This window comes from Ovis canadensis, chromosome 15 (assembly GCF_042477335.2).
Source record: "Ovis canadensis isolate MfBH-ARS-UI-01 breed Bighorn chromosome 15, ARS-UI_OviCan_v2, whole genome shotgun sequence".
NCBI lineage: Eukaryota > Metazoa > Chordata > Mammalia > Artiodactyla > Bovidae > Ovis > Ovis canadensis.
Window position 1 is genome coordinate 31,423,132 of NC_091259.1, and position 25,287 is coordinate 31,448,418.

The window sequence follows — 25,287 nt, forward strand, 5'->3', positions numbered from 1 at the left end:
TTTACTAGTGTGTGAGATGAGTGCAGCTGTGTGGTAGTTTGAGCATTCTTTGACATTGCCTTTCTTTGGGATTAGAATGAAAACTGACCTTTTCCAGTCCTGTGGCCACTGCTGAGTTTTCCAAATTTGCTGGCATATCGAGTGCAGCACTTTCACAGCGTCATCTTTTAGGATTAGAAATAGCTCAACTGAAATTCCATCACCTCCACTAGTGTTGTTTGTAGTGATACTTTCTAAGGCCCACCCACTTGACTTCACATTCCCAGATTTCTGACTCTAGATGAGTGATCACACCATCGTGATTATCTGGGTCATGAATATCTTTTTTGTACAATTCTCCTGTGTATTCCTGCCACCTCTTCTTAATATCTTCTGCTTCTGTTAGGTCCCTACCATTTCTGTCCTTTAGTGAGCCCATCTTTGCATGAAATGTTCCCTTGGTATCTCTAATTTTCTTGAAGAGAACTCTAGTCTTTCCCATTCTGTTCTTTTCCTCTATTTCTCTGCATTGATCCCTGAGGAAGGCTTTCTTATCTTTCCTTGCTGTTCTTTAGAACTCTGCAGTTTGGAACTGAACTTAAACCGCCTTAAAAAGTGGTGACTTTATTCCCATGTTGTGACCAATTATTTTATCAGAAGTCTCTGGAGGCCACTGCACACTGAAGAATTAAGAGTTTAGTGTTGGTCTTGGGTTTGTTAGGGCTCTTTTTTTTTTTTTTTTTGAAGTTGCTTCATCAGAAATGCTCAAGCAGAACCAAGGGGAGAACCACCACAAGCTTTAAACATAAACTAAGTAGGTGGGAATCCTGTCCTTAACTCCAAATCATGTAAAATGAGTAAATCTCAAGGGAATATTTTATTCCTCGGTCAGTGGCAGGCAGATTAGAGAATGGGAATTGAGAGAGAAAAAAACCTAATTCGTTAGATTGTATCATCTTTGGAAGAGTTGGAAGATGCCCTTAATTATTTTTTGCTTTGGGATAAGACAGCTGTGAGATGATTGTATGGCGTCACCAACTCTATGGACATGAGTTTGGGCAAGCTCTGGGAGTTGGTGATGCACAGGGAAGCCGGGCACACTGCAGCCCATGGGGTCACAAAGTCAGCCACAACTGAGCGGCTGAACTGCACCGAAGACAGCTGTAATTGGGACCGCTGTGTATTAAAAGCGTAGAATTAGCTTTTAATGTGTGTGTATGTGCTCAGTCATGTCCGACTCTTTGTGACCCCGTGGACTGTAGCTCGCCAAGCTCCTCTGTCCATGGAATTTTCTAGGCAAGAATACTAGCTCAGGTTGACATTTCCTTCTCCGGGGGATCTTCCCCACCCAGGAATCAAACCCATGTCTCCGCGTCTCCTGCATTGCCGAGCAGTTCCTTTATCATTGCACCTCCTGGAAAGCCCAAGAATTAGTGAAGTGGTTGAGAAATCAAAATATGCCTTATTCAGGCATTTCACTGAACCCCACATTTGGCTTCAAAATTCATAAAGCTTTGCATTCTTCCCTTGAATGTTTAAAAGATAGAGTGGATTTAGGTGTTTTTTTTTTTAATCAGGGTATAGAAGCTATTAATTAGGTTTAAATGAACGAGCATGGTCCAAGATAGTGATACTATTGGAAGTACTGAGTCTCTTTCCTCATTTTGCTGGTTTGGGGGTAATGTCTACAGAATCAGCCTGCTGGAAGCATTTGGAAAAGTGAAGATAACTGTATGTTGGGGAAAGAAAGCAAAATATTTTACAAAAAAAGCAATGGAGAGTAATTATCCTCCAATTAAAAATAAAATAAAATTTTTAAAAAAAGCGATGGGGAGGCATTTCAGAAAGGAGGGTGAAGATGCATATAATCATAACATGAGGAAAGTGTATTTTTCCAAAGGAAGATTACCATGCTTGCTGCCTTGATTAACTGAAGCAAAAAAGCATAACCGAGGATTCGGGTGCATGTTTCCTCCCCAAAATAGCATGCAGGCTTCTTTATCTATATCTGTTTGGTTTTATGACAGTACAGGAGAAAGAAATAGGTTTTTCAGTACATCCAACTTAACATTGTGCACAGTGAAATATATATTAAGTTGATGGAAGGAACATCTTCAAAATTTATGAGGTTTTGTGTGCATTAAATAATTGGAGGTTTTCTAACTATCTCTAAATTGTGGTATTTCTGATTGTTTTTGTTTGAAAATCTCAATGAAGAGTTAGGAGAAAATGATTTTCACTGTTCTGTCTGACTTCATATTACTTTATACTATGGACTCAGAGTTGATAAATTCAAGGCTCTGACAGGGGGGAAAAAAACCACTGTGGGTTGTGTGTTTTAGTTAACATTCATGAGGACTTTGCCTTGCATGGATTATTACTTAGAGTATTACTGACCCATATTAATGGGATCAAGAATAATACATCTTCTGTAAAGGAGAAGTTTTGCATCAGTGAACAATAAAGCCAGACAGCAGAGTTTGTGGAAAAGAAGATTTAGAACCCCATAGCACATTATTTCATTTTCTGCAACATAATTTGTGGTGAAATGTAGTGCCTGAACTCTTGAACTTGTACGGACTGTGTAAAACATAAAGGCCAAGAAGGTAATGATGGGGGCCGATGGTGGGGCTGTTTTCCTCCTCCTCTTCCGAACTAAGATTTCCTCCTCAGTGGCCACGAAGTTGTCACCTAGCTGGGCATGTACTGAGGAAAAGTCCAATCTGCAAGTTGAGTGTCTTACTTGAGGATCATAGGCATAAGACTAAACTCTGTATATAGCTTCGGTACATTAGAGGGAGAAGGTGCTTGAGAGTCCCTTGGACAGCAGGGAGATCCAACTAGTCAAGCCTAAAGGAAATCGACCCTGAGTACTCACTGGAATGACTGCTGCTGAAGCTGGCACTCCAGTACTTTGTCCACCTGATGGGAAGAGCCGACTCATTGGAAAAGACCTTGATGCGGGGAAAGATTAAAGGCAAAAGGAGAAAGGGGTCGGTAGAGGATGAGATGGTTAGATAGCATCACCAACTCAATGGACATGAATGTGAACAAACTCTGGGAGATAGTGGAGGAGAGAGGAGCCTGGCGTGCTGCAGTCCATGGGGTCGCAAAGAGACAGACATGACTTAGTGACTGAACAACACAATGCTAGAGGGAAAGGAAAAAGGGTGTTTCGAATCAAAAATTGGAAGAAATAATGAACATTTTCATAGGAATTTAAGTGATACCCAGAATATGAGCCCCTCAGTGTTAGCACTTTATGATGTATTTTGGCTTATGTTCCATTTTGACTGTGATTCATTCATTCATTCAACAGATGCTCACTAAGTACCTACGGTGAGTCAGGTATTGTTTTAGGCACTTGAAATACATCAGCAGAAAGAACAGTAAAGATACCTTCTCTCAGACTCACATTTTAGCAGAGATTAAAATGGACAGTAGACAGTAAACACAGTAAATGGGTAAATTGTGTTGTACTCCAGAAAGTGATAATAGCTATCTGAAAAGAAAGTATAGACCAGAATAAGAGGGATTTGTGTGGAAGTGTGGGGAGTTGTCACAAGTTTGATTGCCTAGAATATCCCGTCTCTACAAGGGATCTTCCACCACCCCCCTCCCGACCCACATATACTATGCAGCATATGTCTGTTTTAAGATATAAGCAAATTGCTTCTCAACAAGGTTGAGTCACTGCCCCCAATCCAACAGTCGGTAAGAGAGAAATCTGTGTGCTCTCAAATGTTTTATCAGAACCCCCAGTACCTCACAGCTCAGTGGGCCCATCTCGGTAGCTTCCTGCCGGGCACATCGCGGCCCACTTGGCTGACTGCAGGATGGTGTGTTGCGGATGTTTTATTGGACTCAAGCTTTTCTAGGCCACTCAAGGTTCCAGGGCCAGAACATAGTTCATCACCATAGTCATATCCTCGGGAACTGCAGCTTATAATAACTGGAAATCAGACATGCATGAGAGGATAAGAAGGCTAGGATCGAAATGTTAAGATGAGGGAAAGTGGGTTGGAGGGCAGAGCTGTATCAGAGGTTGGGGGAGATAATTACCTAACAAGAAATTTGTGTCCCAGGTTGGTACTGAGGACAGCAAATAAGTCATGAATCATAAAAGTTAAGTAACGTGAATAATTAGAGTTTAGGACTCGCATGTAATCTCTCATTCAATCCTTGAATCCTATAAAATAATTACTTATTTGTCTAAGATGAAAAGCATTTTTCCACCTAGACTCCGCTGTTTCAGGGATAAGTAAACTAAGGTTTTAAAAGGTTCGATAGTTATTGATACAAAGGTATAATGATTTAATTTTCTTAAAAAGGAGGATATAAGAATTCAAGCCTCAATTTTCTGGCTTTAGGTCCTCTTCCTTTGCAGCACAACAGAGAGTGAGATTAGAAGGGAAGGAAACAGCAGCAGTGCTTTGAGGCCGGTGCTTTCATTATGATGATTTTACTTTACAAGGTAGGAAAACTGAGGCATGGGGCAGTTAGCTTCCCTGCCCAAGGGCACTCTGCTACCAAGGAGGGGAATTGGGATTCAGATTCAAGCAGAGGGGACACAGTTACCAAATAAAATTGCAATTATATAAAAGTCTGTTTAAATTCTAAAGATAATTTACCCGATGGAGAACTCAAGGGTCAGGAAGGTCTGGCCATCTCCCCCTCCTGCCTGATTGTTAGTGGGGGAGTTATAGAATCAAAACAGCGGAGTCTAGGTGGAAAAATGCTTTTCATCTTGGATAAATAAGTAATTACACTTGCTCCTGGAGAAAAGGAGGGAGATTATATAACATCTCTTATAACTGTCAATAAAGAATCCCCTCTTTGTTTCTCGGCAGGAACTGGCGCTGGCCCATGATCCCTGCTTCACAGCAGTGATCCTTAAGCTCAGCTCCCACAAAGTGCTACTCCTTAAATGCTGACTGCTCAAATGCTCAATGTTAAAACAATAACAGCAATCTTAATTTGCAGACAACTACTGTATGGGGAGAATTTTCTCGGTTAAAGATATTTTTCGTGAGCCTTTGGAGCTTGGCTTCAGCTCATTAGTGAATGACAAAGTAAATGGGTAACTTAGAAAATACCTGGTCTTCCCAGTTGGTCTTCCTTTCTGTTGACACGCAGGCATGCGGTTTTCAGTTGTAGCCGTAACACAGGTCACTAGTATTTGATGTTCTTCAAGGAGCGTCATTACTCCCAGATGGAGGCCCCTTAATTCACGCCGCCAGCAGGGAACAGGACATCTGATGGAAAACAGGTCACACACTGTCCACGTGGCTTTTCTTTTTGGAATCTAGTTTAGTGCAGAGAAGGCCCACTTAGTAAGAGCTTGTTTCAGAGAAAAACAGCAAAAACAGTCAAGTGGACTTCCAAGAATCTTAGCTGTTTCACTGCACCAAGTGAAACAGGAGAACGTTTTTCTTGTTTGATCCTTAAACAGTACACATCCAGGTCTTCCCTCCCTCCCCGAGCCCCATAACTGTGATGTAGCTCTGTCCAAAGGTTCTACAGCCTGAGATTGATGGGTCTCCTGGGGCACAGCTGGACGGAGCTTCTTTATTCTTCAGCCTTTGGAAGGCATCCCTTTGAACATTAAAAAAAATGCCCGATCTTTTTTCTCTAGGTTAAGAACTTTAGGAGCAGACTTTTATGGAAGCGAGGCATGCTCATTCAGTAGCCACCCCACACAGTTAGGTACACGGAAGTCATTCCCTCTTTGACTGGAGAGATCATTTCACACCTTTTTACTTGAAAGCAAATAAGCAGATGGACTGGGGCAAATGACAATGGTAAAGGATCTTCTGCAGACCAGGGGAACGATGCCCCAGTGGCCACGATGTCATCACATCATCCCGATGGGCCCCTTTCCCTGGCACTGGGGAAGCTGCTCTGTGCTGTGCTTCTCAGCAGGAGACCCCCCACCCTACCCCTCACACACAACACCTGCAAGCTGCCATAGCTGCTGCTACCTCTGGGGGGCTTGGAGAAGAGATAAAACCATCAATAGTTGTCCTGCTGCTTCAAACACAGAGGAAAAGAGAGTTCCTTTAGGCAGTTAAAGCAACAACTACACAAACAAAGAAGGCTGACTTGGAAAGGGGGGAGGGGCTTGAGGGTGAGACCATTCCTACAGCTCTTTACCATTTGGTCTGTGACCAGCGTGGACCCACTGGTTCACTGGGAAGTGTCAACAAGGACAGTATGAAAGAGGGGGAGATGGTAAAGTACATTTGAATGTGAGCATAGGAGACAGGTGCACCATTTTGATCTGAGATAGAAATCAAGCTGGTTAAAATCATTGCAGAAAGGATGACTGCATTTTGGTATCTGCAGCTTTGGGGTGCTGGATAAGCCTCCATGAGACAGAAGGTCATTTTGTCTTCAGAGCTTGAACTAAACAGTCCCCCCAGTCTGTCTTACTGTCGTTGTAGGATAGAGAGGTTTGCCACCGGCTGTGCTTTTGGAATCTTCATGTACAGACAGAAGCCCAGGCAGGGCTTTTGTGCTCTCCTGCCACTCGTGGGGCGCGTCCCACTCCTCTGCAGCAGGGTTTTGGTAGCCCTCATTTGGGGGACAGGCACCTGGGACCTGGGGCAGCTGTGGAGGCCTATGCTCTTATTTCCTGCCACTGTCTGGGCCCACAGGTTTCAGTCTTACTGATTCCACCTCACCCATGGCTGACAGGCCGGTAGCAGGCAGATCTGGGCCGTTTGAACTGGAATGAAGGAATACTAATAGTTTTTTCATTGGCTCTCAAACAGCCCTGTTAGCTTGACCTGGTCTTTTCTGAGTTACATTGGCAAAAGCACCTCTGGCGCACTTTCTAGATAAAGAGAAATACAGAAGGAAATCTTTAATATTAAATTGTATCCACTTTATATGTAGAAAGCCATGGGGATGTTTTGGGGCTGCTTTTATATAGAAGGAAATAGTACCTGGTTTTGAATTATTAAATAATCTAAACATTTTTTGAAAAAATGAAATGCATTTTATACTTCTTGCCTTCTTCAAGCTCTTAGGATGCCCCTGTTAAATGGGACCTTTGAGGTTTGGCCGTTAAGATTTCCTGATAACCGTGATCTCAGAAGGGACTAAACTTTTGTGTTTAGTGCGGTTTTCTCAAAAGTCAATGATTTTATTTTTAAAAAGTCATGATTGAAGAAGAGCAATATAGCTGCCCATCATAAATTAATATTTGCTAAGTGGTCATAATTGTTGTTGTTGAGTCACTAAGTCATGTCCAACTCTTTGTGACCCCACAGACTGTTGCCCCCCAGGCTCCTTCTGCCATGGGATTTCTCAGGCAAGAATCCTGGAGTGGGTTGCCATGCCCTTCTTCCCGATCCAGGGATGGTTCTTTAAAGAACCCACCTGCCAATGCAGGAGAGGCAGATTCCCTTCCTGGATTGAGAAGATCCCCCGGAGGAAGGCATGGCAACCCACTCCAGTGTTCTTGCCTGGAGAAACCCAGGGACGGGGGAGCCTGGTGGGCTGCCGTCTACGGGGTCGCACAGAGTCGGACATGACTGAAATGACTTAGTAGTAGTATACATATATATGAATATATATACATATATATATATTCTTTTTCAGATTCTTTTCCATTACATTATTACAAGATATTGAATGTAGTTCCCTCAACTATGGTCCTTGTTGTTCAGCTATGGTATATATATTAATGGGTATCTATTAATCCCAAGTTCCTAATTTGTCCTTTCTCTCCCCTTATCTTTTGGTAATCATTGGTTTGTTTTCTATGTCTGTGAGTCTGTTTCTGTTCTGTAAATAAGTTTGTTTGTATCATCTTTTTTAATTCTACATATAAGTGATATGATGTGTTATTTGTCCTTTTTTGTCTGACTAGCTTCACTTTGTATAATGAGTCCATCCATGTTGCTGCAAATGGCGTTGTTTCTTATGATTTTTTCCTGTGTGTTTATCCTACCCAGAGGCCGAGCCTCCGAGGTCGGGTTCTTACCCAGTTCGCCCCGCTCCCAGCACAGTGAAGGGCACTCTGTTGCTGCCGAGGAAACGGATGACTGCACAGCCGAATGTCTGTTTGGATGCGGTTCCATTAACAAGGGGAGCTGGACGTGGGCTCCTCCCCAGGAGTCCTGAAACACACTAGGGAGAGCTGGGGAGGGAGGAGGAACCACACTGAGCTGAGACTCTCCGAGTTCCTCCTTAGCAAACTGGAAACCATCCAATGCTCAGCAGTAGCTAGTGTTTTTTTGAGTTCTGATTAAATATAATCCTTACAGCAATCTTTTGAGGCCAGCTTTGTTAACTCCATTTGGCAGATTAAAAAAACTGAGTCTTAGGGATGTTAACTTCAAGTAGGGACATCAGGTTAGCCTGGCGGGAGGGTGTCCATGCTTCAGAACGAGATTGTCTAGGGTCAGTTCTGTGGCTTGCCACCTACTGACTGTGTGACTCTGAGCAAATTAGCGTAATCTGTGCCTCAGTTTCCTTATCTGTAGAATGGATAATAATATCTGTTTAAAAATAAACCTGCTGTAAGGGTTGAAAAAGATAAGGGAAATGAAGTACCTAGTATAATGCCTGATAGGGTAATCATTTGGTATTTTTATTGCCATTAGTGATTGCTCGTGGGGATGCAGACAGGCCTGATGGACTCTGAAGGAGGAGACGGTTACAGGTCTGTTGGCATCTCTGGCAAGACCAGGTCTGACTTGGCGAAGTGTCCAGGGGTAGCAGAGCGGGAGATGACTGGCTTGGGGATAGCCGTGGCTAGGAGAGAAGTGGGGACTTATCATAGGATTCCAGGCCTGAGCTGTCTTGGGCAGTGAGATGCTGAGGTGGGTTTAAATTTGAGACACCCTTCTGAAATAGAATTGGCAAAAGTTGCTATCAATTAGAAGTGGGGACTGGTGGGGCACAGAGGAATTAATGGCAGGGAGAGATTTCTACCCTCGGGAAACAATGGTGGTACCTAAGATGTGGAATAAGGGAGGAAAAGTCAGTTGGGAGTCAGTGCTGGAGTTGGGAAATTCGCAGGCTCCATCTGCTCAGTAACCCCACAGGAGCATGTGCTGTTTACTGGGAAACGCGTACAGAAATATCCACTGCAGCTCAGCTCCAGAGGTCAAGGCCGGGGCTAAAGGTACCTTTCTGGGTAGTAATTGAAGACGTGGGTGCAGATGAGGAAACCTGGAGAGGTGAGGAGGGTGAGAGGGACAGGGTCCTCGGAGGTTCCCAGAGTTTAAGTGCAGTCAGATGAACCAGAATGTCAGTGAGTGGGAAATAGGAGCAGGATTCCTTTTGACAGGGAAGGCATAGGTAAGATGGGTTTTGGTTTGTTTGGTTTGGGGTGCGGAAATAAGACCCCACTTTTAATCAAGAAAAGTTTAGTCATAGTCAAAAATAGAATCGCACAGTGAACCCCCATATGCCGATTGCCCAGATTCAGCAGTTGTCTGGTTTATTCCTTGCTTGTTTTCTCTCATTATTTGCCAGAAGTACTTTAAAACAGACATCTGGACTTCCCTGGCCATCCAGTGGCTGACTGTGCTCCCGATTCAGAAGGCCTGGGTTCAATTCCTCGTCAGAGAACTCGATCCCACACGCTGGCACTAAGAGTTCACATGCCAGGACTGAAGATCCCGTGTACCTGATGTGGCCAAATAATTAAAAATAAATATTAGCATTAAATAAAGCAGATCTCGTCACTTCACCTCTGTATACTTTCATAGGTCCCTCTGTGAAATTGACATTTTCCTGCATAAGCTTCTCATGTCACTGTCCTATCCAATATTCTTTCACATTTCTCTCAAAACTGTCTTTTTATAGGTGGCTTTTGTTTTTTGGGGGGGCTTCCCTAATAGCTCAGCTGGTAAAGAATCCACCTGCAATGCAGGAGACCCCAGTTCGATCCCTGAGTTGGGAAGATCCCCTGGAGAAGGGAACGGCTACTCACTCTAGTATTCTGGCCTGGAGAATTCCATGGACTGTATAGGGTCAGACACAACTGAGTGGATGACTTTTGTTTTTCTAAGTGAGGATTCAGGCAAGGCTCATGTGTTAACGTTTGATGGTTGTGCCTCATGGGTCTCTTTCACTCCGGAGCAGACCCCTGTTTTTATTTTTTATGCTATTGATTTGCCGAGCTAAGTCCCACTTTCTGGATTGGTCTCTGCTTCCTTGCAGTGCTATTTAACTTTTAGGAATGTTTAAGATGTGAAATTAGCAGGGCAGTAGGGGTGGGAGGTTTAGTAGCTCTGAAAGTTGAGGAAGGAACCAGGGTAGAGGAAGAGGCTGTGCCAGTTCTGGGGGGAGAGGTGCTGTCTGGGGAAAGCTTTCAGGTTTTCAGTGGCCATCTGCTTCTCTGTCCCAGAGGAGGTCATTCTCTGTCTCCATAGTATGTACCCTGGTGGATACTATTATGTAAGCATGATGTGTGTGTGTGTGCATGTGTGTAAATATGTATATATTTGTGTATACATGTATTTATATATGCATTTTATTTATATATATATATGTTATTGTTATTTTAGTCGCTAAATCATGTCCAAATTTAGTCCCGACTCCGTGGACTGTAGCCCACCAGACTCCTCTATTCATGGGATTTCCCAGGCAAGAATGCTGGGGTGGGTTGCTATTTCCTTTGCCAGGGGATCTTTCTGATGCAGGGATCAAACCCATGTCTCCTGCCTAGCAGGCAGATTCTTGCTTGTTTTCATCTGTGACCACTGAGTCACATGTATAATATGTGTATACACATATGTTAATACATCATGCCCTGTTTTGGCACATGTACTCCATATCTTGGTGGCGTTGGAGGAGAAGTGCTTGTTAAATCAGGAAACTTGGATTCCTGTCTGTACAGTGTTCTGGTACCAACTGGCCTAGGACTCTGAGCGTGTTTCCTGTGTAGTTTATCAGTTTTCTTATCTGTAACAGTGTGTCCATTGGAGTAGCCCCACCCTCAGGTCCCTTCCAGCTCTATGCCATTTCTAAATTTTTAAATACTGTATTTGATTTTCTACTTGCCTGCATTCCTCCTTGCCCCAGACTCTCAGTGGACCCGTTTGACCTCAGAGAGTATAAACTCCTGGGCCTGGGATCCAAAGGCTTCAGCTGACGTGTTCCTTTCCATCCTGCTGCCTCTGATTCCCTCTCCCCCAGATAGATGCTTGCACCCTGCACAAACCCTTCTCCAAGCTGGGCTGACAACACTCCCTCTGCCTGGAATGCCTCCACCTGTCTTTCCTTTCCTAAGTTTCTTTGGAAGCATTTCCTGCTCCCTGCTGCCTCTTACTAATCGGGCATTGAGCCCCTCCCCTGTGCCAACCCTATTGTTTTACAGATACCATCTCTCATTCTCCAATGGCAAGTCCCACAAGCTGGAGGACTTCTTATCCCCATTTACATGGGATCAGCTTGGGTCTGATGCAGTTAAGAAATTTGCTGAGGATCACTCAGCTAGGAAGCCTCAGAGCTTGGATCCTAGCTTGGCTCATGGGTCTGGATCCCAGCTCGTTTCTACCCCTCCAGGCTGCAAGTTTCAGAGCACGTGGAAATCTTACTAATGCTTTTATGTGATACTGGCTTGTGCTTTAGTGGGTTCAGCACAGTTTTACTGAGGAACTGCTATATGCCAGGCATCTGCACGAATATTAACTCAATGAACACAGATCTGTGTCTCACTGATTATATTCTGTCCACTACTTACCTGAACAGAAAGGAAAAATGCAGTAAATGTTTGTTGAGTTTAACTGAAATAAATAACATCGCCCAGCTAGTATAAAGAGTGATTCTCAAATTAGGAGTTAATAAATATGTTTTCCTGTTAGCTGAATGATCTGGTTACCCATCACATGACTGCCAGTCTTATTGGGAGCTGTTAGAATATCCTGTGAGGAAAAAATATCAACTTGTCATTTGTTGAAACCGACGATTGGGCTTGCTTTTACTCTTTATCCCTAAGGCTAGTAGCTGTTTTTAGATAGCTGTTAATGAAAACAGTTCAGTGGTTCTTTAAAGGACAGGAGGCATGTATGTCAAAATAAATTTATTATGGGCATTTATTTTGACATAAATACCTAAAATCGCAGTGGGATCACTGTCCTAATCAGGGCACATTCAAGTTGAACTTATGTAAGCTTCTGTGTTAAATGTACAAGTGTTAAGTATACAGGAAAAAAAACTATCAGTTCAGTTCAGTTCAGTCACTCAGTCATGTCCGACCCCATGAATCGCAGCACGCCAGGCCTCCCTGTTCATCACCAACTCCCAGAGTTCACTCAAGACTCACATCCATCGAGTCCGTGATGCCATCCAGCCATCTCATCCTCTGTCGTCCCCTTCTCCTCCTGCCCCCAATCCCTCCCAGCATCAGAGTCTCTTCCAATGAGTCAACTCTTGGCATGAGGTGGCCAAAGTACTGGGGTTTCAGCTTTAGCATCATTCCTTCCAAAGAAATCCCAGGGCTGATCTCCTTCAGAATGGACTGGTTGGATCTCCTTGCAGTCCAAGGGACTCTCAAGAGTCTTCTCCAACACCACAGTTCAAAAGCATCAATTCTTCGGCACTCAGCCTTCTTCACAGTCCAACTCTCACATCCATACATGACCACTGGAAAAACCATAACGTTGACTAGAGGGAACCTTGTTGACAAAGCAATGTCTCTGCTTTTGTTTTTTTATTTTTCACTTTTTAATAAAAGTTTATTTATTTTAATTGGAGGTTAATTACTTTACAATATTGCATTGGTTTTGCCATACATCAACATGAATCCGCCACAGGTATACACGTGTTCCCCGTCCTGAACCCCTCCTCCCTCCTCCCTCCCCGTATCATCCCTCTGGGTCATCCCAGTGCACCAGCCCCAAGCATCCTGTATCCTGCATCGAACCTGGACTGGCGATTCGTTTCATATATGATATTTTACATGTTTCAATGCCATTCTCCCAAATCATCCCACCCTCTCCTTCTCCCACAGAGTCCAAAAGACTGTTCTACACATCTGTGTCTCTTTTGCTGTCTCGCATACAGGGTTATCATTACCATCTTTCTAAATTCCATATATATGCATTAGTATACTATATTGGTGTTTTTCTTTCTGGCTTACTTCACTCTGTATAATAGGCTCCAGATTCATCCACCTCATTAGAACTGATTCAAATGTATTCTTTTTAATAGCTGAGTAATACGCCATTGTGTATATGTACCACAGCTTTCTTATCCATTCATCTGCTGATAGACATCTAGGTTGCTTCCATGTCCTGGCTATTATAAACAGTGCTGTGATGAACATTGGGGTACAAGTGTCTCTTTCAATTCTGGTTTTCTTGGTGTGTATGCCCAGCAGTGGGATTGCTGGGTCATAAGGCAGTTCTATTTCCAGTTTTTTAAGGAATCTCCACACTGTTCTCCACGGGGGCTCCACATTCCCACCAACAGTGTAAGAGGTTTCCCTTTTCTCCACACCCTCTCCACATTCCCACCAACAGTGTAAGAGGGTTCCCTTTTCTCCACACCCTCTCCAGCATTTATTGCGTGTAGACTTTTGGATCGCAGCCATTCTGACTGGTGTGAAATGGTACCTCATTGTGGTTTTGATTTGCATTTCTCTGATAATGAGTGATGTTGAGCATCTTTTCATGTGTTTGTTAGCCATCCATATGTCTTCTTTGGAGAAATGTCTATTTAGTTCTTTGGCCCATTTTTTGATTAGGTCGTTTATTTTTCTGGAATTGAGCTGTAGGAGTTGCTTGTATATTTTTGAGATTAGTTGTTTCTCAGTTGCTTCATTAGCTATTATTTTCTCCCATTCTGAAGGCTGTCTTTTCACCTTGCTTATAGTTTCCTTTGTTGTGCAGAAGCTTTTAATTTTATAGGTCCCATTTGTTTATTTTTGCTTTTATTTCCAATAACCTGGGAGGTGGGTCATAGAGGATCCTTCTGTGATGTATGTCAGAGAGTGTTTTGCCTATGTTCTCCTCTAGGAGTTTTATAGTTTCTGGTCTTATGTTTAGATCTTTAATCCATTTTGAGTTTATTTTGTGTATGGTGTTAGAAAGTGTTCTAGTTTCATTCTTTTACAAGTGGTTGACCAGTTTTCCCAGCACCACTTGTTAAAGAGATTGTCTTTAATCCATTGTATATTCTTGACTTCTTTGTCAAAGATAAGGTGTCCATAGGTGCGTGGATTTATCTCTAGGCTTTCTATTTTGTTCCATTGATCTATATTTCTGCTTTAGAATATGCTGTCTAGGTTGGTCATAACTTTCCTTCCAAGGAGTAAGCGTCTTTTAATTTCATGGCTGTAGTCACCATCTGCAGTTATTTTGGAGCCCCCAAAAATAAACTCTGACACTGTTTCCACTGTATCCCCGTCTGTTTCCCATGAAGTGATGGGACCAGATGCCATGATCTTCATTTTCTGAATGTTGAGCTATAAGCCAACTTTTTCACTCTCCGCTCTCACTTTCATCATTTTCTGCCATAAGGGTGGTGTCAACTGCATATCTGAGGTTATTGATATTTCTCCCGGCAATCTTGATTCCAGCTTGTGCTTCATCCAGCCCAGCGTTTCTCGTGGTGTACTCTGCATAGAAGTTAAATAAACAGGGTGACAATATACAGCCTTGACATACTCCTTTTCCTGTTTGGAACCAGTCTGTTGTTCCATGTCCAGTTCTAACTGTTGCTTCCTGACCTGCATACAGATTTCTCAAGAGGCAGGTCAGGTGGTCTGGTATTCCCATTTCTCTCAGAATTTTCCACAGTTTATTGTGATCCACACAGTCAAAGGCTTTGGCATAGTAAATGAAGCAGAAATAGATGTTTTTCTGGAACTCTCTTGCTTTTTCCATGATCCAGCAGATGTTGGCAATTTGATCTCTGGTTCCTCTGCCTTTTCTAAAACCAGCTTGAACATCAGGGAGTTCATGGTTCACGTACTGCTGAAGCCTGGCTTGGAGAATTTTGAGCATTACTTTACTAGCATGTGAGATGAGTGCAACTGTGCAGTAGTTGGAGCATTCTTTTGCATTGCCTTTCTTTGGGATTGGAATGAAAACAGACCTTTTCCAGTCCTGTGTCCACTGCTGAGTTTTCCAAATGTGCTGGCATATTGAGTGCAGCACTTTCACAGCATCATCTTTCAGGATTTGAAACAGCTCCACTGGAATTCCATCACCTCCACAAGCTTTGTTCGTAGTGATACTTTTTAAGGCCCACCCACTTGACTTCATATTCCAGGATGTCTGGCTCTAGGTGAGTGATCACACCATCGTGATTGTCTGGGTCTTGAAGATCTCTTTTGTCCAGTTCTTCTGTGTATTCTCGCCACCTCTTCTTAATCTTCTGCTTCTGTGAGGTCCCTACCATTTCTGTCCTTTATCAAGCCCATCTTTGCATGAAATGTTCCCTTGGTACCTCTAATTTTCTTGAAGAGATCTCTAATCTTTCCCATTCTGTTGTTTACCTCTCTTTCTTTGCATTGATCGCTGAAAAAGGCTTTCTTATCTCTTCTTGCTATTCTCTGGAACTCTGCATTCAGATGCTTATATCTTTCCTTTTCTCCTTTGCTTTTCACTTCTCTTCTTTTCACAGCTATTTGTAAGGCCTCCCCAGACAGTCATTTTGCTTTTTTGCATTTCTTTCCCGTGGGGATGGTCTTGATCCCTGTCTCCTGTACATTGTCATGAACCTCATTCCATAGTTCATCAGGCTCTCTATCTATCAGATCTAGTCCCTTAAATCTATTTCTCACTTCCACTTGTATAATCATAAGGGATTTGATCTAGGTCGTACCTGAATGGTCTAGTGGTTTTCCCTACTTCTTTCAATTTGAGTCTGAATTTGGCAATAAGGAGTTCATGATCTGAGCCACAGTCAGCTCCTGATCTTGTTTTTGCTGACTGTATAGAGCTTCTCCAAAACACTATACAGGATTCATTTATCTCCTCTTTCAGGGTCAGCGGGACTTTCCATGTATCTAAATATTGAATCTTATCCTACCAAGTGCCAAAGCCTTTTTATTATAAACACAGTTGGTGAAAAAATCCCTTTTTATCAATATACAATAAAAGTTACAAATGTATAGTATAGTGACTCGCAATTTTAAAGGTTATACTCCATTTATAATTATTATAAAATGTTGGCTATATTATCTGGAGTGTACAGTGTGTCCTTGTAGCTTATTTTATACATAATAATTTGTACTTCTTAACCCTTACCCCTGTATACCCCTCCTCACTTCCCTCTCTCCACTGGTAACTACTAGTTTGTTTACTTATATCTGTGAATGTTCTTTTTTTCTTAGCTATATTTGATATTTTATTATATTTTTAATTTCTCATATAAGTGATATAACACAGTATTGTATTTGTCTGACTTATTTCACTCTGCGTAATACCCTCCAAGTCCATCTGTGTTGCTGCAGATGTCAAAATCTCATTCTTTTTTATGACTGATTAATATTCCATCATGTATAAATGTATGTGTGTGTGTGTGTATACATACATCTTCTTTATCCATTTATCTTCTGACAGACACTTAGGTTGCGTCCATGTCTTGGCCATTGTGAATACTGCTACTGTGGACACTGGGCTGCATGCATCTTTTGAAATAAATGTTGCTGTTTTTTGAATATATACCCAGGAGTGGAATTGCTGGATCATATGGTAGCTCTGTTTTTAGTTTTCTTGAGAAACCTGCATACTATTTTCCACAGACATGTCACCAACTTATGTTCCCACCAGCAGTGTGTGAGGGTTCTATTTTCGTCACATTTTTGTCAACATTTGTTATTTGTGTTCTTTTTGATGATAGCCATTCTGACAGGTGTGAGGTGATAGTTCATTGTGGTTTTGATTTTCATTCCCCTGATGATTACAGATAAATGTACATCTTTTCATGCGCCTGTTGACCATTTGTAGTTCCTCTTAGAAAAATGTCTATTCAGATCTTATGCCCAGTTTTTAATCCACTTGCTTGTTTTTCTGTTGTTGAGTTATATGAGCTATTTATATATTTTGGATATTAACTTATTATTGATCATATCATTTGTAAGTACTGTCTCCCATTCAGTAGGTTATCTTTTCGTTTTGTCGATGGTTTCCTTTGCTTTGCAAAAGCTTTTAAGTTTAATTAGGTCCCATTTATGTGTTTTTCTGTTGTTTCCTTTGCTTAGACCCCCAGAAATATTGCTGTGATTTATGTCAAAGGGTGTTCTGCCTGAAAACGTTTCTTAAGCAAATATACGAGAGCAAAATTTTCTGAAATTTATGCCATGGAATTTAGTCAATAATTCATCTAATAAACACTGGGCATGTACTAACTGCCAGAATTTGCTCTAGGTTCCCAGGATATAACAGTGAACAAAACAAGATGTTGGTCTCATGGAGCTTTAGTCTAGTGGTGGGGGGCAGGGGGACATTTAATCAATAAGAAAGCAGATAAATGCAAAAGATCAGATCCGATACAGTGATCAGGGCTATGAAGAAACCACAACAGGATACCGAGATAGGGACAGTTTGTGGGGATAAGCGTGGTAGGGAGGCTCTTATACATAAGGCTTCCCTGAGGAGGTGACATTGGATCTGAGAACAGAATAATGAATCATTTGAAAAACTAAAGTGGAATTAAGGGTCTGAGATGAGAAGAAACACAGTGTGTCCAGTTTGAGTTAGTTTGTTAGATCTGAAGGGCTCGTGAGATTATATGCTGGCCGGCAGGTAGGCATGAAAATCAGGAGGATGGGAAAATGATGACAAAGGAGATAAAGATTGGATAGTCATCGGGTCCCTGGCGATAATTAAAACAATAGAACAGGACCGTTGTTTAGAAGAACCGGATGAAAGTTGCTTCCCCTACCCACACATGCTCCGTGACAATGATAAACAGCTCTGGGGCATATTTCTAAGCACATTACAGATATTAACTCATTTAATCCTCAAAACATTTCTAAAAGATGAGCACCATTATTTTCTTCCCATTTTTCAGATAAGAAAACTGAACGCCTAGATATATAATATATATAATATATGTATGATATATGTATATATATAAACAGGCCTAAAGGGAGAAATGGACAGCAATGCAATAATAGTAGAGGACTTTAATACCCTCACTGACTTCAGTGGATAGATCATCTAGACAGAAAATCAATAAGGAAACATCAGCCTTAAAAGACACATTGGAGCAGATAGACTTAATAGTTATATATATATAACATTCTATCCAAAAGCAGCAGAGTATGCATTCTTCTCAGGTGCACATGGAATGTTCTCCATGATAGATCATACATCGGGCCACAAAATAAATGTCAGTAAATTGAAGAAGACTGAAATCATATCAAGCATCTTTTCTGATCATGTGACATGAAGCTAGAAATCAATTGCAAGGAGAAAACTGGACAAATCACAAATGCATAAATATGTGCAGATTAAAAAACATGCTCCTGAACAATCTATGGATTAATGAGTAAATCAAAGGAGAAATAAAAAAATACCTTGAGACAAATGAAAATGGAACTATAATCTACCCAAATCTATGAGAAGCAGCAAAAGCAGTTCTAGAAGGAGGTTTATAGTAATACAAATCTACCTCAAGAAATAAGAGAAATGTCAAATAAACAATCTAACCTTATACCTAAAGGAATTAGAAAAATAAGAACAAATGAAGCTCAAAGTTACCAGAAGGAAAGAAATAACAATGGTCAGAATATAAATAAATAGAGATTAAAATACAATAGAAAATATCAATGAAACTAAGAGCTGGTTCTCTGAAAAGATAAGCAAATTTGACAAACCTTTAGCTAGCCACACCAGGAAAATAGAGACAGGGTTCAAATAAATAAAATCAGAAATGAAAGAGGAGTTACAACTGATAGCACAGAAATACAAAGGATCATGAGACCACTTAACCAGTTATACTCCAACAAATCAGATGACCTAAAAATGAATAAATTCATAGAAGCGTACAATCTTTCAGGATTGAATCATGAAGAAATAGTAGATCTGAATAGACTATTAGTAAGGAGATTGAATTAGTCATCAAAAACCTCTCAGAGAAAACAAAACTCAAGACCAAATGACTTCACTGATAAATTCTATCAAACATTTAAAGAAGATTTAATATCTGTCATTCTCAGACTTTTCCCAGAAAATGAAGAGAAGGGAATGATTCCAAACTCATTTATAAGGCCAGCATTATTCTGATACCAAAGCCAGACAAAACACAAGAAAAGTATGGACCAAAATTCCTGGTGAACATAGATGCAAAAATCCTCACAAAATATTATAAAAATTAAATTCAAAAATATATTAAAAGGACCATGTATCATTAATCAAGTGGGATTTGTTCCAGGATGCAAGGATCATTCAGCATCTTAAAATCAGTGTGTGATACATTAACAAAAGGAGGGATATGAATCACATGATTATATCAATGGATGTAAAAAAAAGCATTTTATAAAATTCAACATTCATTTATGATAAAAACTCTCAATAGAGTGGGTAAGGAGGGAACATACCTCAGCATAATATAGGCCATATGAGACAAACCTATGCAGATGTAGGAGGCATGAGTTCGATCCCTGGGTCAGGAAGATTCCCTGGAGCAGGAAATGGCACCCCACTCCAGTCTTCTTGCCTGGGAAATTTCATGGACTGCGGAGGCTAGAGGGCTGCAGTCCATGGGGTGGCAAAGAGTCAGACTGACTGAACATGCATGCGTATACGTGACAAGCCCACTGCCAACATCATACTTAATAGTGAACAGCTGAAAGCTTTTCCTCTAAGATCAGGAGCAAAGCAAGAATGCCCACCCTTACCCCTTTTATTCTACATAGTATTGGGAGTCCTATTCAAAGCAGTTGGGCAAGAAGAGAAATAAAGGGCATTCAAATCAGAAAGGAAGAAGTAAGTGAATAACAGTTTTTTATATAGAAAACAAACACTCAAAAAATATTAGTATCAATCAATGAAATCAGTAAAGTTGCAGGGTACAAGATCAACTGAAACAAAATTTGTGTTTCTAAACACTAATAATGAACTATTGAAAGAGAAATTAAGAAAGTTAAACAGTTGCATTGAAAGAGTAAAATACCTAGGAATAAATTTAACCAAAGAATGAAAGACCTATATGCTGAGAACTGTAAGACACTGATGAAAATTGAAGAAAACATGAATAGGTGGAAAAATATTCTGTGATTATGGATTGGAAGAATTAATACAGTTAAAACGTCCATATTACCCAAAGGAATCTACAGATTCAGTGCAATCCCTATCAAAAAACAATGGCACTTTTAACAGAAATTAAACTAAGAATCCTAAAGTTTGTATGGAAGTACAAAAGATCCTGACTAGCCAAAACAGTTTTGAGAAAGAGGAACAAAGCTGGAGGCATCACTCTCCCTAATTTCAAACTATGTTACAAACCTATAGTAATCAAAACAGCATAGCACTGGCGTAAAATCAAACACATAGATCAATGGAACAGAATGGAGATAAAACCCCATGATTTTATGGTCAATTGATCTGCAATAAAAGAGGCAAGAATATATGGTTGGGAAAGGATAATCTTTTTAATAAATGATGTTAGGAAAACTGGACAGCTATATGCAAAAGAATGAAAGTAGAGTAGTATCTTATACCACACCCAAACATTAATTTGAAATGGATTAAAAACTTTAGGCCTGGAAACCATAACACTCCTAGAAGAAAGCATATTCAGTAAGCTTCTTAACATTGGTCTTGGCAGTGATTTTGGGATCTGACTCCAAAAGCAAAGACAACAAAAGCAAAAATAAACAAATGAGACTGCACCAAAGTTAAAAGCTTCTGCACAGCAAAGGAAACCATCAGCAAAAGGAAAAAGCAGCCTATTGAATGGGAGATATTTTCAGATTATATATTTGATAGGTTAATATCCAAAATATATAAAGAACTCATACAACTCAATAGCAAAACGCAAACAATCCAATTAGAAAATGATCAGAAGATCTGAATAGACATCTTTACAAGGACATACAGATGCCCAACAGACACATGAAAAGATGCTCGTTATCACTACTCATCAGGGAAATGCACATCAAAACCACAATGAGATATCACATCACACCTGTCAAAATGACTATTATCAAAAAAGCACAAATAACAAATGTTGGTGAGGATGTGAAGGAAAGGGAAAACTTGTGCACAATTGGTGGGGATGTAAATTGGTGCAGCCACTATGGAAAACAGTATGGAGTTTCCTCAAAAATTGAAAACAGAGCTACAATATGATCCAGCAATTCTGCTTCTGGTTATCTGAAGAAAATGAAAATGTTGTCAAGAAGCTATGTTCACCTCTATGTTCATTGCCGTGTTATTTATAATAGCTGGGATATGGAAAGCAACCTACGTGTCCATAGTAGATAAAGAGAATGGGGCATATACAATATACAATACTCTCAGTCATAAAAAAGGATAAAATCCTGCCATTTTCAATCACATGGATGGACCTTGAGGGTATTATGTTAAGTGAAATAAATGAGATAAAGACAAATACCAAAGGATCTCACTTATATGTGGAATCTGAAAAGCAAAACAAAACTCAGATACAGAGAATAGAATGGTGGTTGCCAGAGGGGAGTGCGTTGGGGGTGGGAAAAGGGATGAAAGGAGTCAGTCGGTACAAACTTCCAGTTATAAAATAAATGCATCATTGGATGGCAATGTACAGTATGGTGATTGTAGTTCATAATTCTGTATTGCATATCTGTAAGTTGCCAAGAGAGTAAATCTTAAAAGTTCTTATCATAAAGGAAGAAGTTTGTTTTTCTAACTTTGTATGATGGAGGATAATGACTGTATTTATTGCAGCGATCATTTCACAGTGTATACAAGTATCCAGTCACTACACATCAGACTGATATAATGTTATATGTCAATATACCCCAGTGAAGAAAGAGGAAAGAATACTGAAGCTCAGAGACATTAATTTTCCCCAGATTAAATTTATTTAGTGACGTTCAGAGGCAAGTGTAAGTGGCTTAGTTGTGGAATCCACAGTCTTAACTACTATATTATGCTGCCTCATGGACTGTCCGTCGAGAGAGGATAAATAAAACCTTGGGGAAATCTGGAAGAGAATACTAGAAAACATAATGAGGCTTGGGAAGGGTGTTAAGTCATAAATTCATTGTCTGCTGTGAAGTGGGTGGGACACCCCAGTTTGATCTGTTTCTCTTGAGGTTGTCACTGCGTGGTAGCCGACAACTATTGTCCTGTCACATTTTCAGCATATGCTTTCCTGAACCAGTAACTAGAGTGAATTAATCCTGTTTATAATAACCACTTCAGCTGACTAATGGAGCAATGTGAATGAGCAAACAAACAAACTGGAAAGGCAGAAAGCAGTTGAGAAAGGTGAGCAGCGGAAGAAGCAAATTGCCATCCCACCCACATGAGTAAAGAGTGAAAGAATTAAGTTCCTTGGCTCGTTATAGGACACTTGCTTCATGCGATTTTTGTTTTTAGAGAACAGACAAGCTATTTGAGTCCCAGTTACTCAGCAGCCAGAGCCCCTCACCCTAAATTTGTCTCTTGTGCTTGGTAGAAGCTACTAGGCAGTGCCTCTTTGGTGGTTTTAATCTCTGAACTCATCCCAGGGTGTTACTATGGCAATTCCAGTATAGCTACCCTAGAATGCATCGTGGTCCTTTACACTGTTTCCAGGTGATAAAAGGGAAAGTGTTTAAGAGAAATCACTTTCTCCTTTTCTCATTCGCCCTGTTCTAGGAAGGGATCTTATGATATTTAAATCAGTAGGATCCAGCTCAGGTTGTGCCTGGGGGAAGGAACCTACTCTTCCTCAGTAGATTTAAGGAAAGATTTACCTGGTTTACCTTTGACTTGGAAATAGCTCAGTCTAAATTGCCATCACTCCACCATCCAGGAGATTGTGAAGGACAGGGAAGCCTGTCCTGCTGCAGTCCATGGGCTCGCAAAGAGTCGGACACGACTGAGCGACTGAACAACATCATCTTGGTGCACTAACCTACTTCTAGAGTTTTTTCTTCAGTGACCATCCCAGAGTGCCTATGTTCTGTGCTGTGTGGCAATGACTGACTGTCTGAATAATTATTAAAAGCTTTAAAATGAAATCTCAAAGAGCCTGCAGATTCTTCCGTAATGGCTTGAATTCCCGTGTTAGTTGTTAGCATTACTAAAGGTGTGACCTTGTTTTCATGTCTTTCATTCCCTCAATTGCTTTCAGACTCTGCTTTCCTTATTTTAACTCCGCTTCTCTGTGATCTCTTCTAAATTATGGTTTCATTGTGTATTGTTCCTTAATTGTAAACAGTAGTATCATACTTCCTGCTGTTTCCTCCTCTCCTGTTTTTTCCCGATTCTCTAATTTTCCACTTTGTTTGCCCGTGTTTATGCTTCTTGAGGCCTCCCCTGGTGGCTCAGATGGTAAAGAATCTGCCTGCAATTTAGGAGACCTGGATTTGATCCCTAGGTTGGGAAGATCTCCTGGAAAAGGGAATGGCTACCCACTTCAGTATTCTTGCCTGGAGAAGTCCATGGACAGGGGAGCCTGATAAGCTATAGTCCATAGAGTCACAAAGAGTTTGACACAGTTGAGTGGCTAATATACATACATGCTCGTTTGGTGAACCATTTTCTATCTCCTTATATAAGAAAAGTAAAATTCTTCGGACAATCATTGTGACTGTAAATTACTTTAGGAATACTTTTAATAATGAATTAAAATAGTTGACACCTTTGAGTGCTAACAACTGTCCAGGAACTTTAGTGTATTAATTACTTAGTTTGCACAGTCTCCTCTCTGAGATCATTTTGCTCAGTGGGAAACTGAGACCCAGAGGGTTCTGTAAGTTAATAAATATGGATTTGCTACTTCTTAGGACATGCTTCTTAAATAATTTGTATGTATTATTTTACAACACGAATAAGTTGATTTTCAAACAGCCGAGCATCTCTCTTTTGTTTATGCACATTAGTCAATTTACATCATGTTCTGTTAGTCTTTTCTATAAATTGATTAAGAACACTGGTATATTTGTTTTTATTTTCCTCTAAGGATAGAGTTCAGTTCAGTCGCTCAGTCGTGTCTGACTCTTTGCGACCCCATGAATCGCAGCATGCCAGGCCTCCCTGTCCATCACCAACTCCCAGAGTTCACTCAGACTCACGTCCATCGAGTCAGTGATGCCATCTAGCCATCTCATCCTCTGTTGTCCCCTTCTCCTCCTGTCCCCAATCCCTCCCATACCTAATAAAAATGAAACATGGTTGTTTCCTAATTCTGTAAATTCATTGTGTATTTGGAAGATTGTGGTAAACTCTACCCTTGTATAATAATTGCATTTTTTTTTCTTTTAGTCCTGTGACAAATTTCTTTAGGAATATTTTCCTCTGTATTTAATTTTTAGAGGACTTTCCCCATGAAATATAAATTGTAAGTGTGATAGGGACTGTCGTAAAGAAAAATAGGAGGCTCTAATCCACATGAGGGCACATCTGGACACTCATTCCCACACAGACCACTACATGGTCTTAGAAGCATCATTGACCTATACCAGCTACAATGGAATTTAGGCAGTTTCAGTCTGTATGAAACTTGAAATCAAATTTGCTGCAGACAGTAAGGTGAGATCTGGATGTCTTTAGTCAGCATCTTTTCTGGCCCAAACACTAGTCTTGTGAGCCCCTCAGCTGGTGTGGAGACTGTAGAGGTTATATTAATCCCATCCACTGTCAAGTTGGAAGCTGCCAATGGGATGACTGGCTTGTGGGCATGTGGATACACCATCTGGGCTTCCCATAGATTCCTCAGCCATCTGTGCCTCTCTGCAACATGGTATTTACTTATTTAGTTTGAATGGTTAAAAAAATTAAAAAAAAAGAACTAAGAGGTGAAACACTAGCAAATTTTAATTAAAAATTAGACCATCATTCTTCTGATGCACATATATGAACCACTAAAAGCAAACATATATTAGTTTCATGGGTAAGGTGAAGAGTATCACTAAGATTTCTGCAGCAAAATCTTTAAGACCAGATCAACTATTAAAAGTGTTTTCATTCCCACCCCAGAATTTGAAAGCATTTATAATACTGTATTTAAGTTTTTTACTTTATTTCTTCATAAGAACAGACATATGTCTCCTTGATGAGTAGACCCAAAATAAACTGATTTTTAGATTGTAAAATTAAGTTACAGACATTTTTCTCCATAGTGCTGTTTGAATTAGGCAAAAGACCCAGTCTGTTGAATTTGCTGATAGGCACAGGATAGAGTTAAGGAAACAAA

At 40.6% G+C, this 25,287-nt stretch overlaps 1 protein-coding gene and 1 long non-coding RNA gene across 19 annotated transcripts in view; both read left to right on the plus strand.

The window, feature by feature from the left end:
• The window catches only part of NCAM1 (neural cell adhesion molecule 1), a 368,148-nt gene that overhangs the window by 144,240 nt on the left and 198,621 nt on the right, over positions 1-25,287 (plus strand). The window lies entirely within an intron of this gene.
• LOC138421210 (uncharacterized) lies at positions 8,596-9,667 on the plus strand. The gene is made up of 2 exons (XR_011249434.1): positions 8,596-8,650; positions 9,469-9,667. It is a non-coding gene; the product is annotated as an uncharacterized lncRNA (long non-coding RNA).